The sequence below is a fragment of the Cebus imitator genome, unplaced genomic scaffold (assembly GCF_001604975.1).
Source record: "Cebus imitator isolate Cc_AM_T3 unplaced genomic scaffold, Cebus_imitator-1.0 Scaffold451, whole genome shotgun sequence".
Taxonomy (NCBI): domain Eukaryota; kingdom Metazoa; phylum Chordata; class Mammalia; order Primates; family Cebidae; genus Cebus; species Cebus imitator.
Window position 1 is genome coordinate 943,184 of NW_016107766.1, and position 12,545 is coordinate 955,728.

At 51.2% G+C, this 12,545-nt stretch overlaps 1 long non-coding RNA gene across 1 annotated transcript in view; it reads left to right on the top strand.

The window, feature by feature from the left end:
* Window positions 1-10,387, top strand: part of LOC108291399 — a 44,857-nt gene extending 34,470 nt beyond the window's left edge. The window contains exon 3 of the long non-coding RNA XR_001819881.2: window positions 10,252-10,387. This is a non-coding gene — a long non-coding RNA (uncharacterized LOC108291399). The remainder of the gene's footprint in view (window positions 1-10,251) is intronic.
* The last annotated feature ends 2,158 nt before the right edge of the window (window positions 10,388-12,545 follow it).

Genomic DNA, 12,545 nt, shown 5'->3' on the forward strand with positions numbered 1-12,545 from the left:
CCATGCCCAGCTAATTTTTTGTATTTTTAGTAGAGACGGGGTTTCACCATGTTGACCAGGATGGTCTCGATCTCTTGACCTCGTGATCCACCCGCCTCGGCCTCCCAAAGTGCAGGGATTACAGGCTTGAGCCACCGCGCCCGGCCGACTGGAGAAAATTTCTAAGGGGGTGGGGCCAGCTGCTTACTTCCCCCAGGCCCGGCAGGAAATTGAGCCTCACTGTCCCAAGTGTCAACTGAAAGGCCCCCAAGAGCCCTCGATATAACTTCAGAGATAAACAACGTAAGCACGGGGTCCCAATTCCCTGGGAGTGACCTCCCCACCCATATGAGGATGGCACTGCTGCCATGGTCATCTATGACCCAGGAGTCATCCTCTCCACCGTTCTTGGCACATTCACCAAGAAACCACACCAGGGAAGAACACTAACCCATTGCTCTCCACAGCCTTGCCCAGTGTGCCAGTGGTGAAGAAGCCATGCCTTAGTGCTCTAGAACCCCTTCTGCAAAACATAATTATGCATAAGAAGAAGATCCCCACTCCCAGCACATCATAGCTCTGCTTCAGGGAGCCTGCAGGGCAACAGGAGGCCACTGCTCCTCTAGGGAGATGGGAGCCTTTCTCTTTTATTCTCATCTCTCTTCTGTCCAGATACAGTCCATCTGATTGGGGTGGAAAGGTGGAAAGTAGGAATAAACTCTTGCCTTAATCCTTTTCACCCCCAAGCACAACTTCAAGTAGTAAGAAATATGATATAAAACCTTCATTAAAGAACACTGTTCACCCCATCCTGAGGCAAGGGTGGCTCTGTTGGAACAAGAGTGGCTGGGCAGGACCTTTGAATCATGGGAGATGTTCTGCGGTCAACTTTAAGACAGGGCTGGCGGTACCGGGACACTTGGCTGAGAAGCAGGGGGCCTGCCCAGGTAAAGAGCTTCCCCTTTCCTGCTGTGGTTATAAATGGAGGGTCACAGCTGAGCTGCAGGAAGGGAAGGAGGATTGGGGGTGCACTTTCTGGTCATACTGGGATTCCAGCTCACATCCCATTCCTTCCCTCTGAGCAGTCATGAGAACCTCACGCTGAGAAAGGAGGCAGCACTGGGGCTTTTCTCTAGGTGCCCTGGCTCTCCCTCCTCACTGAAGTTGGAGACTAGACATCTTGGGTGGTGGAGGGGTGAAAACAAAGATCCCTGTGCAGGTTACCTGGAGCTCAGAGGGTGTAGGACAGGAAGCAGGGAGCTGGGTAGGGCCACGTGGTGGCTTTGCAGAGTCGGAAAGGTGGCTTTTTTGCATGCATTTCTTTGGATGGGTGAGGTGGTCTCCTGCCCTGTGTTCTTGCTTGAAAAACAATCACAGGCTTTGCTTCTTGTGAAAGAACAAGAAAGTCAGGAGACAAGGGGAAAGAGGCAGCAGCAGGAAGAACAACACAGATGCAATATCAGTGTCAGATAGAGCTCGGCTACTGTACCCAGCTAGGCAGCAACATCGATCAGCCTCCCTCATGGAAACCAGTGGAATAGGGCATTATGATTTAGATCATTTTTTTATTGTATTGAGAACACTTAACTTGAGATCTGCTCTCTTAACAAGTTTTTAAGTGTACAATAAGGTATTGTTAACTATAACAATGTACAACAACATTGTACAGCAGATTTCTAGAATATAGTCACCCTGCGTAACTGAAACTGTGCACCTTTTGAATAGCAGCTCTCCATCTCCCCCTCCTCCCAGTCCCTGGCAACCACCCTTGCACTCTCTGTTTCTATGAGTTTGACTATTTTAGATACTTCATATAAGTGGAATCCAGCAATCCCACTTCTGGGTATTCATCCAAAAGAATTAAAATCAGGATCTCAAATATGCACTTCTCAAATATGTCCATTGCATTATCCACAACAGCCAAGATGGGGAGGCAACCTCAGTGTTCATTAACACAGGAGCAGTTAAAGGGGAGCACACGTGCAATGGAGTAGAACTCAGCCTTAGCAGAGAAGGATGCAACAACGTGGCAGGTGAGGAGCGGTGGAGAAGGCAGCTCCAAACCGTGTTGTTGTGGGTACAAAGCAGCCACACAATTTGGCCCCATCTCCTTCCTGTAGGAAATATGGAATCCAAAGAGACTCAAAGAGAAAAGAGAGAAAGAAAATACAGCCAACGTTCTAATGCCTTCTGTGCTGATTAGATTTGTACGCTGTGCTGGACGCTTTACTGTCACTTCTCATTCCACCCTCAGAATATCCTCTGAAGAGGTCATTGTAGTTCCCATTTTACAGACAAGGTCTCTGGGCTGGTAGGGGGCCTGGGCAGGAAGGCTATTTATGAGCTGATAAGGAGAATCTCAGGCCACAGCAGTGGGTTCTCCCAGGACCATGCCAAGGCTTTCTGGCTAAGAGTCCAGGGGAACATCACCTGGGGCTAGGGAGGAGCTTTGGGCATCAGGAGCTCCAAAGGCTGGGACTGCCAAAGAGGAAAAGTGGGTGGGGTGTGTTGGACACCTTACAGTGGGGTGATTCCAGAGGCGTACAGCCTGGCTTGCTGAATGTCTCGGAGGGCCTGAGCTCCACAGGCCCTCTGCTATGGAGAGCTTTTCTCAGCCCTTTCCACCCACTACAAGATTCTAGGAATATTCTTCTGTGGAAGCAGGAGCTTTGGGAATCTGCTGGGCTGAGGAGGTAGTCCTCATCCAGTCCCATGCCACTAGTGACAGCTCCAGAGTTTTGTTCTCATCAACACCCCCATGCGTCTGCTCTGTAAAGACGATATATTTACCCACTTGGCCTTTTAACCATGCTGGGGATTGAGTACCCTGCCTCTCCTACTGTGGGAACCACACTCACACATCCACACATGAAGGCTTTGAGCAGCACTGAAACTGATCAAGCCTAAGTACCGTAGAACACGGGTCCTATCTGCTAGGGTTTGGCTGTACCTTGATCTCAGATATCTGCCATTCAGAATGGCATGCCCAGCTCTGGGCAGGCACTGGGTCAGAGCATCCATCAGCTTAGGCTTTTGTTTCTCCCTCTCCCTCCACCTCCATGTCAAGGGTATCCCCTCACTACAAATTGGGCCTGGGGTAGGAGTATAAGGCAGGGGGCAGGGACCTGGGAAGCCCCCTCCACCCTATCTGATTTCAGACCTGCCTCCTCAGTGCCCCATGTCGGACTCAGCTATATTTAGCAAGCGTAATCAGTAACTAGAGCAACTGGTCACCCTAGCCCCCTTCCCTTCCCAGGACTCTGAAGGGGCCAGTTTCTTACACCTTTTAATCATCTTCCATTTCTCCAGGCAACCAACACAAAAGGCCCGGACCAGGTGGTAGAGATGCTGGAGATCCTACGCAGAGGCTCTATTTTCTGTTTTGCATTCTTCCAGCCTGGGTACTTACGGATCTGTCCTCAGAGGAATTCTGTTTCTTAGCATCAGCTGCTAGAAAGCCCATTTACGTCAGGCTGGCCTCATCACTCCTATCAGTGTTACGCCACAGAGGACCATATCACTGACTTGGTGTCTGCCTGTGGCCTAATGTGAATGCACTCCCGTGCACACGCCAGCACGCAGTGTGTGTGCATGTGAGTGCATGTGCATATTGGTTTGTGAAGGGAATACTCCTTGATCAATCAGTCTTTATTTGCATGCCCTCTTTATGCCAAGCCAGGGTGTCATAGATGAAAGTGCACAGTAGTGAAGGATAGGGGAAGAATCACTGCTCACATGGAGTTTTGTTGTGGTGGAATCAGTGAACCAACAGATAAGGTTGAGGTAGTGAGGAATGCTGATGGAATTACAGCAGGTCAATGACTAGTAAATGAAGGGTGGGTGAGGGTGGGGGAGGCCACGGGGGCTACTTTAGGTGAGGTTGTCTGGCAAGGCCCCACTGAGGAGACTCCAGGAAGAGCTGGAAGGGGAGCCTTCCACGCAGAGAAAAGAGCAAAGTCAGAAGCCTTGTGGGGAATGAGCTTGGTGTATTTGTCGCTGGAGAGAAGCGGGTGGGAGTGGGGGAAGACTGGTAGGGTCTGAGGTCAGAAACAGCTCTCTGCAGGACTCAGGAAGTCAGAACTCAATTCCCTTCTGGGCCACTTATTAGCTATGTGACTTTGAGGGAATTACCTAACCTCTCTGGGCCTCGGAGGGGTGATGACAGTACTTCCTTTAGGGTGCATTACGGTGATGATGGAATGAGTTCACATATTTAAAGGGCTTAGAACAATAGCTGGCATATACGTCAGCTGTGTGTTTTTTTTTAAATAAGTATTTGCTATAGTGATCAGCCTTATTGTTGTTACAAGAAAGGAGCTTACATTTGAAGAAGAGTGCGTTTGTCTGCTGGGGCAAGTTCTGGATCGGAAATTATCAGAGACCTGAATTTTACTCCCTGGTGTGTCTTCAAGCCCCTAGGTGTTCAGTGTCTTTAAGGGGTTACCAAGACAGTTCTGTGAGACCCTAGTTTAGTGTCCAACACAGACGTTGTCTCCTAAGGGTGGGGGTCTTAATTAGTGGATGGGGTCTTTACCCAAAAAGAGTGAGTTCCAAACTCATCCAGAAGAGCAGCCTAGCAAGTGAAAGGTCAAATGACTCAGCTGTTCACTTCCAGCAAGGAAAGAAGGTGAGTGAAGCAGGGAGAGGGAGGGAGGCATGGGGCTGGAAGAGAGGACGGCAGGGCTATGCTGCCCAGAGCCTTCTCCGTTGGCTTTGGCCTCGTACAGCTACAGGTATGGCTGATGGGGATGACGGCTGCAGGGCACAGGGTCTGTTAGATGTGGTTTGGGCAGGCTTCTGCCTCATTGTTTTCATCTGTCATCAATGAAGAAGTCAGTAGAGATAATTGACAAGATCTTTCCTAGTTAATCCCACTCAAAACATCCATTGGAGGCTGGGCTGGTTAACGAGTTAGGGGACAAAAGGAAAGAATTTGGAGACGAGGACCTTTTGAGGACAATACACCTTGCATCTTTGCATTGTGGTAGCCTTGGGGATAAAGTGTTTGGTTTCCCCTTTGCACGCTGGAGGGGCAAAAGGAGATGGTATTTGCAGTGCTCCTAGCTGGATTGCCATCAGACCCCTGAGTGTGTAGCCAGCAGTCTTGGTGAGGACTTCCTGTCCCTCTCCCCAAGTAGATGGAGAGAGGCTCTGACAAGTCCTGCATATTTGCAAGCACATGTCCATACCGTATACGGCACGAGCTTCTGAAGATTTACAGAGAAATCACATTTTTGTAAATCGAATTCCATTTTCAATGCACTCTGGTTTCTTATTATTGAAAAAGCCCTGTTGCAAATCCTTTTGGGAAGCAAATCTCTCTTCCCCCATAAATATCTCCTTCATATTTAGGCTATTAAAGTATGGGAGCCCCTGTCTATTCAAGTGTGTGTGTGTGTGTGTGTGTGAAAGAGAGAGAGAGAGAGGGAGAGAGGAAGGGCTTGTGTGTCATTGTGTACTTGTGTGTAAGTGTGAGTGTGTATGTATCAGGGTATATGTGTGTGTGAGAATGAATGTGTGAGTGTGAATGTATGGTCAGTGTGAGAGTATATGTGAATGTGTGTGAGGGAGAGTGTGTCAGTGTGTATGTATGTGTGGGAGTGTATATGAGCGTGTGTCCATGTGTATGTGTGCGAGTGTCAGTGTGTATATTTGTTGGTCAGCTTGTGTCAGTGCATATGTATGTGTGACAGTGTGTACATCTGAGTGTGAGAGGGTGTAAGTGTGTATGAGGAAGAATGTATCAATGTGTGTGTTGTGTGTGTCGGTGTGTATGTGTATGTCTGTGTATGTGTGTGAAGCTATGTGAATGTAAGCATGTGTGTGTCAGTGCATATTTGTGTGTATGTGTCAGTGTGTATGTGTGTCACTGTATGTCAGTGCATATGTGTCAGTATGCATGTATTTGTGTTAGTGGATGTGTCAGTGTATGCAGGTGAATGTGTGTGTGTGTGAGTCAGTGCATATGTATGTCAGTGTACATGTTTCAGTGTATGTGCACACCAGTATGTATGTGTCAGTGCATATGTATGTGTATGTGCATGTGTTTGTGTATGTGAGAGCATGTCAGTGCATATGAGTGTGTGTCAGTGTGCATGTGTACACAAAAGCAATTGTGTGTCAGTGTGTATGAGTGTATGTCAATGCATATGCATGTGTGAGAGTCAGTGTGCATGAGAGTGTGTGTCAATGGATATGTATGTGTGAGAGTATTGGTGTGTATGCAAGAGTGTCTCTGTGTGTGAGAGTGAATGTGTCAGTGTGTGTGTGTGTTGTGTCTGTGCATGTGTGTGTGTCAGTGTGTACATGTGAGTGTGAGAGTGTGTGCATTTGCATTCACTCTGGCGCATGAAAGGGTTTATGAATGCACGATGGTTTTCTTCTTCTCCCAGCCTCACTGGGATTCTCTGCTGGAGAGAGACACCGTCCAAGTCCTGGGCTGACCTGGCACGGTTCAGCCCTCCACCTGTACACACCGTCCTTTGTTTCGGGCCCCTGACAGCTGCTCCTTGTGGGAGTTGTCCCGGGGGCCACCTTAGAAACAGGCACAGAGGAAACGGAATCGTTTCAGGAAAATGGAAATTCTGCCTGCCTCTCGGATTGGGACAGGGAAGGGGAGGCAGATGTGAGAGTGTAGAAGGGGCTGACTGGGGATTCCCCTGGAATTCATTCATGAGCTTGCATTCTACAATCAATTATTCAGCAGAGAAGATGCAGGGAACCACTGTTGTTTGCTTTTGCCTGTCTGAAGGATGAGGACTGTACCCTTAATAGCTGTCGATGTAACTGCTGGGGAGAGCAGCCTGACTTCCCCGGGAAAATAAGTGGCATCTCCCTCAGCAATGCCACTTGTCTCACCAGCCACCCACACCACTGAACTCTGCGTGGGGAAGGCTCCCATTCAGTCTCCAGCCTTCTGCAGGCTGGGGCAAGACCCAGCCAAAGAGCCTCTGGAAAGACTCCTTCATCACTTATTAATGGTCCCCGGCCTTGTCCCTGAAATAATTAGTGTTGGGACATTTTCCTGTCACGCAGCTAATTGCCATCTGCACTGCTTAACATGCCAGGGCACTGGGTAGCAGTCTGGGGGCCCGTGGAGGGCTGTGGGGATGAGGCCTGAATCATGATGGCCGCCACAGTCGGGGTGGGAGGGGCAGAGAGGGAGCTTTCAGTGGGGTGTGGGAGGTGCCGGGGCTCTGGGCAGCTTCATCCCTCAGTTCACTGTCAGTGTTAAAGAACCAGTTTCTCCCCTGGGAGGAGGAGAGGGAGAGAGCTGAGGTCCTGGAAGGAGGCAAGGTTCTCACCACAACAGACACCCTCAGCATGCCTGGCCAGACTGTCTCAAGAATGTCCGGATTCAGATTCAGGATCTGAAGCCCCGCGTACTCGCCCTCTGCCTGGTTCCCTAGAAGCAGGGTCTGAGAGGTGATTCCAGCGTGTGGTTTGTTGAGTGCTTGCCAGAGAAGCTGGGAGGGAGCATGGGAAGGATGGAGCGGCAGAAGTGTCCAGGCAGAGATGCCACTTCAGGGGAGGTCTAGCTGGGCCCAAACCCACAGGGGCTTCGGGGCGTGTACGGCACATGGAGCTTGTTCTACCTGAAACAAGAGGGTGGCTTTTCTGTCCAAACAGCAGTCAGGCCTTAGCTAAAGGCTACTCCCAGGGGTGGGGCTGTGGTAGAGGGCTCATCCTCCAAAGCATCTCCCAGGGAAGTGACTTTCGCTGGCTAAGCCAATGTGGAGGAGAAGGGCACAGTGATGAGCTGTTAGCAGCCAACACCACAGCAGCTTGGAGTGAGCGCCCAGCTGGTAAAGGACACCTGGGTGGGGCACCAGCCTCTGATCCCCACTTCCTAGCTGTTCTGAGGCTCTGTTCCTCCCACGTCAAAGGAGGTTAAACTGCCCTCCATCAATCTATTGCAGTGCAGAAGGGTAGCAAATGGAGAGGGTGAGGCAAGCATCTTGTAACTGTAGTGTGCTGTATAAATGCTAGCTAGTATCACTACAGTTACTCCCATGCTGTTCAGTGGAAGAAGTGCCCAGATTTCACTTTACACGGAGCACAAACCACAGATGCTTGGCTGGATTTTTCAAGGCTTCTCTCCCACACACCCCTCTCCCCTGGCCTCGGCTCCCTCCATTAGACAAATGTCCCTTTGAGATGGCATTATTCTCTGGGATAACTTAGAATGTGGAGGGGGTTAATTTTCAGTTGTCGGTCATGAGAGCTAGAGTGAGGCTCCTTTGCAGGTGCTCTTAGACTAGAGCAGGGGAGAGGGGTGAGGGTACGGCCTGAGGGCCAAGCACTGCAGGAGGGGCGTCTTCCCATCCTCATCCATTTTGGAATCAGCCCTCAGCCCCCAGGGGAGACAATGACTGCAGAGGAAGCACCCCTCTCTAACCCTGCAAACCTTTCTCCTGTCCCTGCTTCCTGCCCCAGCACGCAGGAAAAAGGGGGGCTTCCCACCAAAGGGCTTCCCCTGTGGGCTGAGCAACGTTGATCCCAGCCAGGCTACTCCCCAGAAGAGAGGGGATCGCTGGGGAGGTGATGGAGCAGGCTGGAGGAGAGGTCTCTTCAGTGACGGCCAGTAGGGAGGACAGAGGAGGGGGGCAATGTGAGCAAGCCTCTGACTAGAGGAGGCTAAGAGTGCTGGACAAAGCCACAGCACTGGGTCAGGACTGCTGACCCGCTGGGCTGACCTGCCGTCTGTTAGACCTTCAACACAGAGAGCACAGTGACATTCAGGTGCTGCTTTCTTCCTCAAGGAAAGGACTGTGGTGTTTTAGCCAGATCCTCGCCCCCACCCACACCTGCCCTCCCCCATGTTCAGTCCTGTGTCCCTGGGCTTGTTGTGCCTGGGTGTCCAAGGAAGACATTTTCCTGCCTGCTCTTTTCTGGTGGGGAGAGGTTTCGGGTCCACTCCTAGGACACAGCATACTGGCCTGGTCCTCCCTCCAGCTGGGAAAATCCAGAAAATGACTGGGCTTGGGAAAGAAAAGGCATTTTGGTTGTCAGTAGCCAGAATGTGGGATTATTTCTGGGAAAACAACTAAGTTTTACTCTACATGGTGCAAACATTGTGTGTGTGTGTGTGTGTGTGTGTGCGCGCTGTTGGGGGCCAGGTCACACTGCACCCTCATCCCAGGAATCAGGGGCCTGGACACTCAGCAAGGAAACATCTGATCTAGGACGTCTTTGACCTCAACGCTGAGGGTCCAGCATGAGACAGGAAGGAGAAGTGGGCTTGGCAGAGCCTCCGCTTTTAGGGCCTGGAATCATGTGGGGATCAGGTCTAAGGTGGTCTGGGGAAGGGGGATGGTGCAAAGTTCACCAAAATGGTCAAGGAAGGCTGCATGGAGCAGATGAGGCTTGAAAGAAATGCAACATTTGAATTGGGAAGGAAGAAGAAAAGAGAGAGTGTGTGTAAGGAGAACATTTGTGTCAGCTAAAGGGTGGAGGCAGGAAGAGGAGACGGCAGCCTGGCTGGGAGGAAATCATTACAGAATAAACAATGATCATCATAGTAATTATGATCATTATCAGAGCTAGGCTAGTTCTAATTGACCACCTACTGTGTGCCAGGTACCATTCTCAGAGCTTTCCACATTAGCTTATTTAATCCTCACAATTCTACGAGGTAGATATTATCATTTCTGACTTTACATGGTTTTTGTGTTGCTGTAAAGGAACACCGAGGCTGAGTAATTTATTTTTAAATATAGGTTTAATCAGCTCACACCTCTGCAGGCTACACAGGAAGCACAGCCCAATATCTGCTGCTGGTGAGGCCTCAGGGAGCTTTTACTCATGATGGAAGATGAAGCAGGAACAGGTAAGAGAGGGAGGGAGAGAGAGAAGGGGGAGGTCCCACACACTTGTAAACAACCAAATCTCGCATGCACTCAGAGGGAGAACTCACTCATTACCACAAGAAGGGCACCAAGCCAATCATGAGAGATCCATGACCAAAACACCTCCCACCAGGCCCCACCTCCAACATGGAATCACATTTCAACATGAGATACGGAGGGGACAAACATCCAAACCATAGCATGGGAAGAAACTAAGACCCAGAGTGGATAACTCACGGGCACAAGATCACATGGCCAGTGAGTGGCCAAACCAGGATTTGAACCTGAACAGCCTGGCCTTGGTGCTTCTGCTGCTATCTGATAGACTTTTTAAGAAAAGCTAGCACACACTGAGTCCTTATTATGTGTCAGGCACCATTCTGAGCCTTTTATTCATGGAGTCTTTATCAATTCCATTTTACAGATGAGAAAACTGAGACACAGAAAGGTCACACAAGATTATCCAGGTCTACACAGAGAGCAGTGGAGCCGACACCTGACCCCGGGCAGGTGGAGCCTTCATGACCACACCACACCACCATGGGGAGTGGGCAGGGAAGACAGGGATAAGTGAAGGCATGGACATGGCACTCAGGCCTGTGGACATGCCCCAGGCATTGGGAACTCTGGTGGGTTTTGATTGCCAGCAGGAAGCAGAGACATGGGGAGGATGCAGACAGCTGAGGCAGGTGCGAACAGCCACAGAGGAGCCGTCTGAGGCTGGGGCTGGGGCGGGGGAGGGCTTGCCTCCTCTGTGGCTCCTGTGGCCTAGTTTCCTGGCGACCGCCAGGTAGTGGGACCTGGCAAGCAGGTTATAAATATCCTGGACTGACAGCAAGGCCTTCACTCTGATGCTGATACGGATTAAACCGGATGTGCAACTCAAGGTCATTGGCATGGCTCTAGCTTTGCTTTGGGAAAGGTCTAGTTGAGGGGCACTAAGGAAGGGAGAGCAGGGAGGCTGGGGTCTAAGCCCAAAGGTCCAGCTCAGCACAGACAGTGGCTTTTTCTCTCGTGTGGCCCAAGTGCTTCACTTCTGCCCTTACCACGTCTCTCGCCCCAGCCTCTTCTGTCCTCCGCAAACCTGCCCTCAGCGGGTTTTCCCAGCCCACTCAAGCCACAAGTTAGTGGTGGGGGATGCGCTGGGCAGGGGGGGCAGTCCCTGACCTGTCCTACCTTCTGCTTCAGCCACCCCTCCTCCCTCAGTACCTATCTCTGTCCATGTTTCCAGAGTAGAGTTGGATAGTGACTCTGGGTGAATTCAGCAAAGCAGCACCCAGCTCCCTGAGGACTGTGTGTGTGTGTCTCAGAACCTCACAGCTGGACGAGACCCCCAGGTGAATGTGCTCTGGGGATGTGGCTCAGAGATGGCACATTCTGTGTTTGTAGCTGCAGCACAGGCATCCTAAGTCCCAAGCCAGCCTCCGGCAGAGCCAGCCTTTGGATTGGTTCCATCCCAAAAAAGCCCCAGGAAGGCCCTGGAGTTGTGCCAGGGTTAGGAGGGCCTCAGCTGAAGGAGCTGGGTGTGGGCTGGGGAATGGATGAGGCCAGTCCTTCACCCCTGCGAAAGGTCAGAGGCCGAGTGGGGCGATGCGACAGAGGCAGGAGTCAGCACTAGCCACAGGCTTGGGTGGGGCTACAGCAAACCAGGACTGCGGCTAGCTGGGGTTCCCAGTGAGTTCTGGGCTGTGCTCCATACTGTCTACCAGCACTTAGCATTGTTTCACACCCTTTATGTTCCCTCTGTATCACAGGGGCTAGCAGGACAAAAACGACATTTGCCAGAGTTTCTTGCTGCTTGGATCTGGCTGCAGTTTCAGTTTTGCTATCAAGAGGTACTTCCATGAGCTCTGGACAGTGGCAGAGAGGCAGAGGTGCTCTTCTGCAGTGTGTTGGATGGTCCGCAGTCTCCTGCCAACGTGAGGATTTGCAGCAACTGGTATATCCATGGTCTTGCCACCAGCTTCCTGAATGTGGGTCAGCTGGAGCTGCATTAGTGGGCCTTACAGGGGCAGCTGCTGTCTCCTGGTCTCAGGCTCACAGCTGTGGGGATGTGACCTTAAGCCAAAGCGGAGCAGTGGTCCTGACCTTCATTTGCCTGGGCCCTCTGATTACTCTGTAAGTCACTATTTCCCTTATTAAATCTCTTTCTGCTGGATACTTTGGGTGTTTCTACTTTCTATGCAGAATGCTGATTGATATATGGGACACGGCTGAGCTAGGTGAATGCTTGGCTGAACAAAGGAGGGGTGAGCCTGGGCCTGATTCAGAGGCCAAGGAAGACGCTGACCCTGGTGCCTGTGATGAGGATGTGATGCGGTTGAGAAAAAACACAAGCTTCAGGGTCAGAGGCTCTCGGGGTAGGCAGGGACAGATCATCATCTGGGCTTCAGTGACCTGCCGTGGATGCTGGAGGGGAGCACTGCAGAAATCCCAGCAGGTCCTTTCAAAGGTGGCCTAGAACTGCCCTTGTTCAGAAACCAAGGGCTGCTCTCCTGTGGAGAGCTAAAGGAGATGGGTAAACCAATCCAGCCACAGCTCACCCAGAGCGTGGGGTCCAGCTGGGTCAGCCTGTGGGGCCAATTCTAGTACATCCAGGGGAGGACAGATGAGCAGCGCCCTTCAAGGAGGCAGGCTGGAAAAGTGCAAAGTGTCAAGAATTTCCTGGGGAAAGTGCCCAGGCTGCCTCGGCCCTGTGGGGTGCATCTCCCGGCCCCC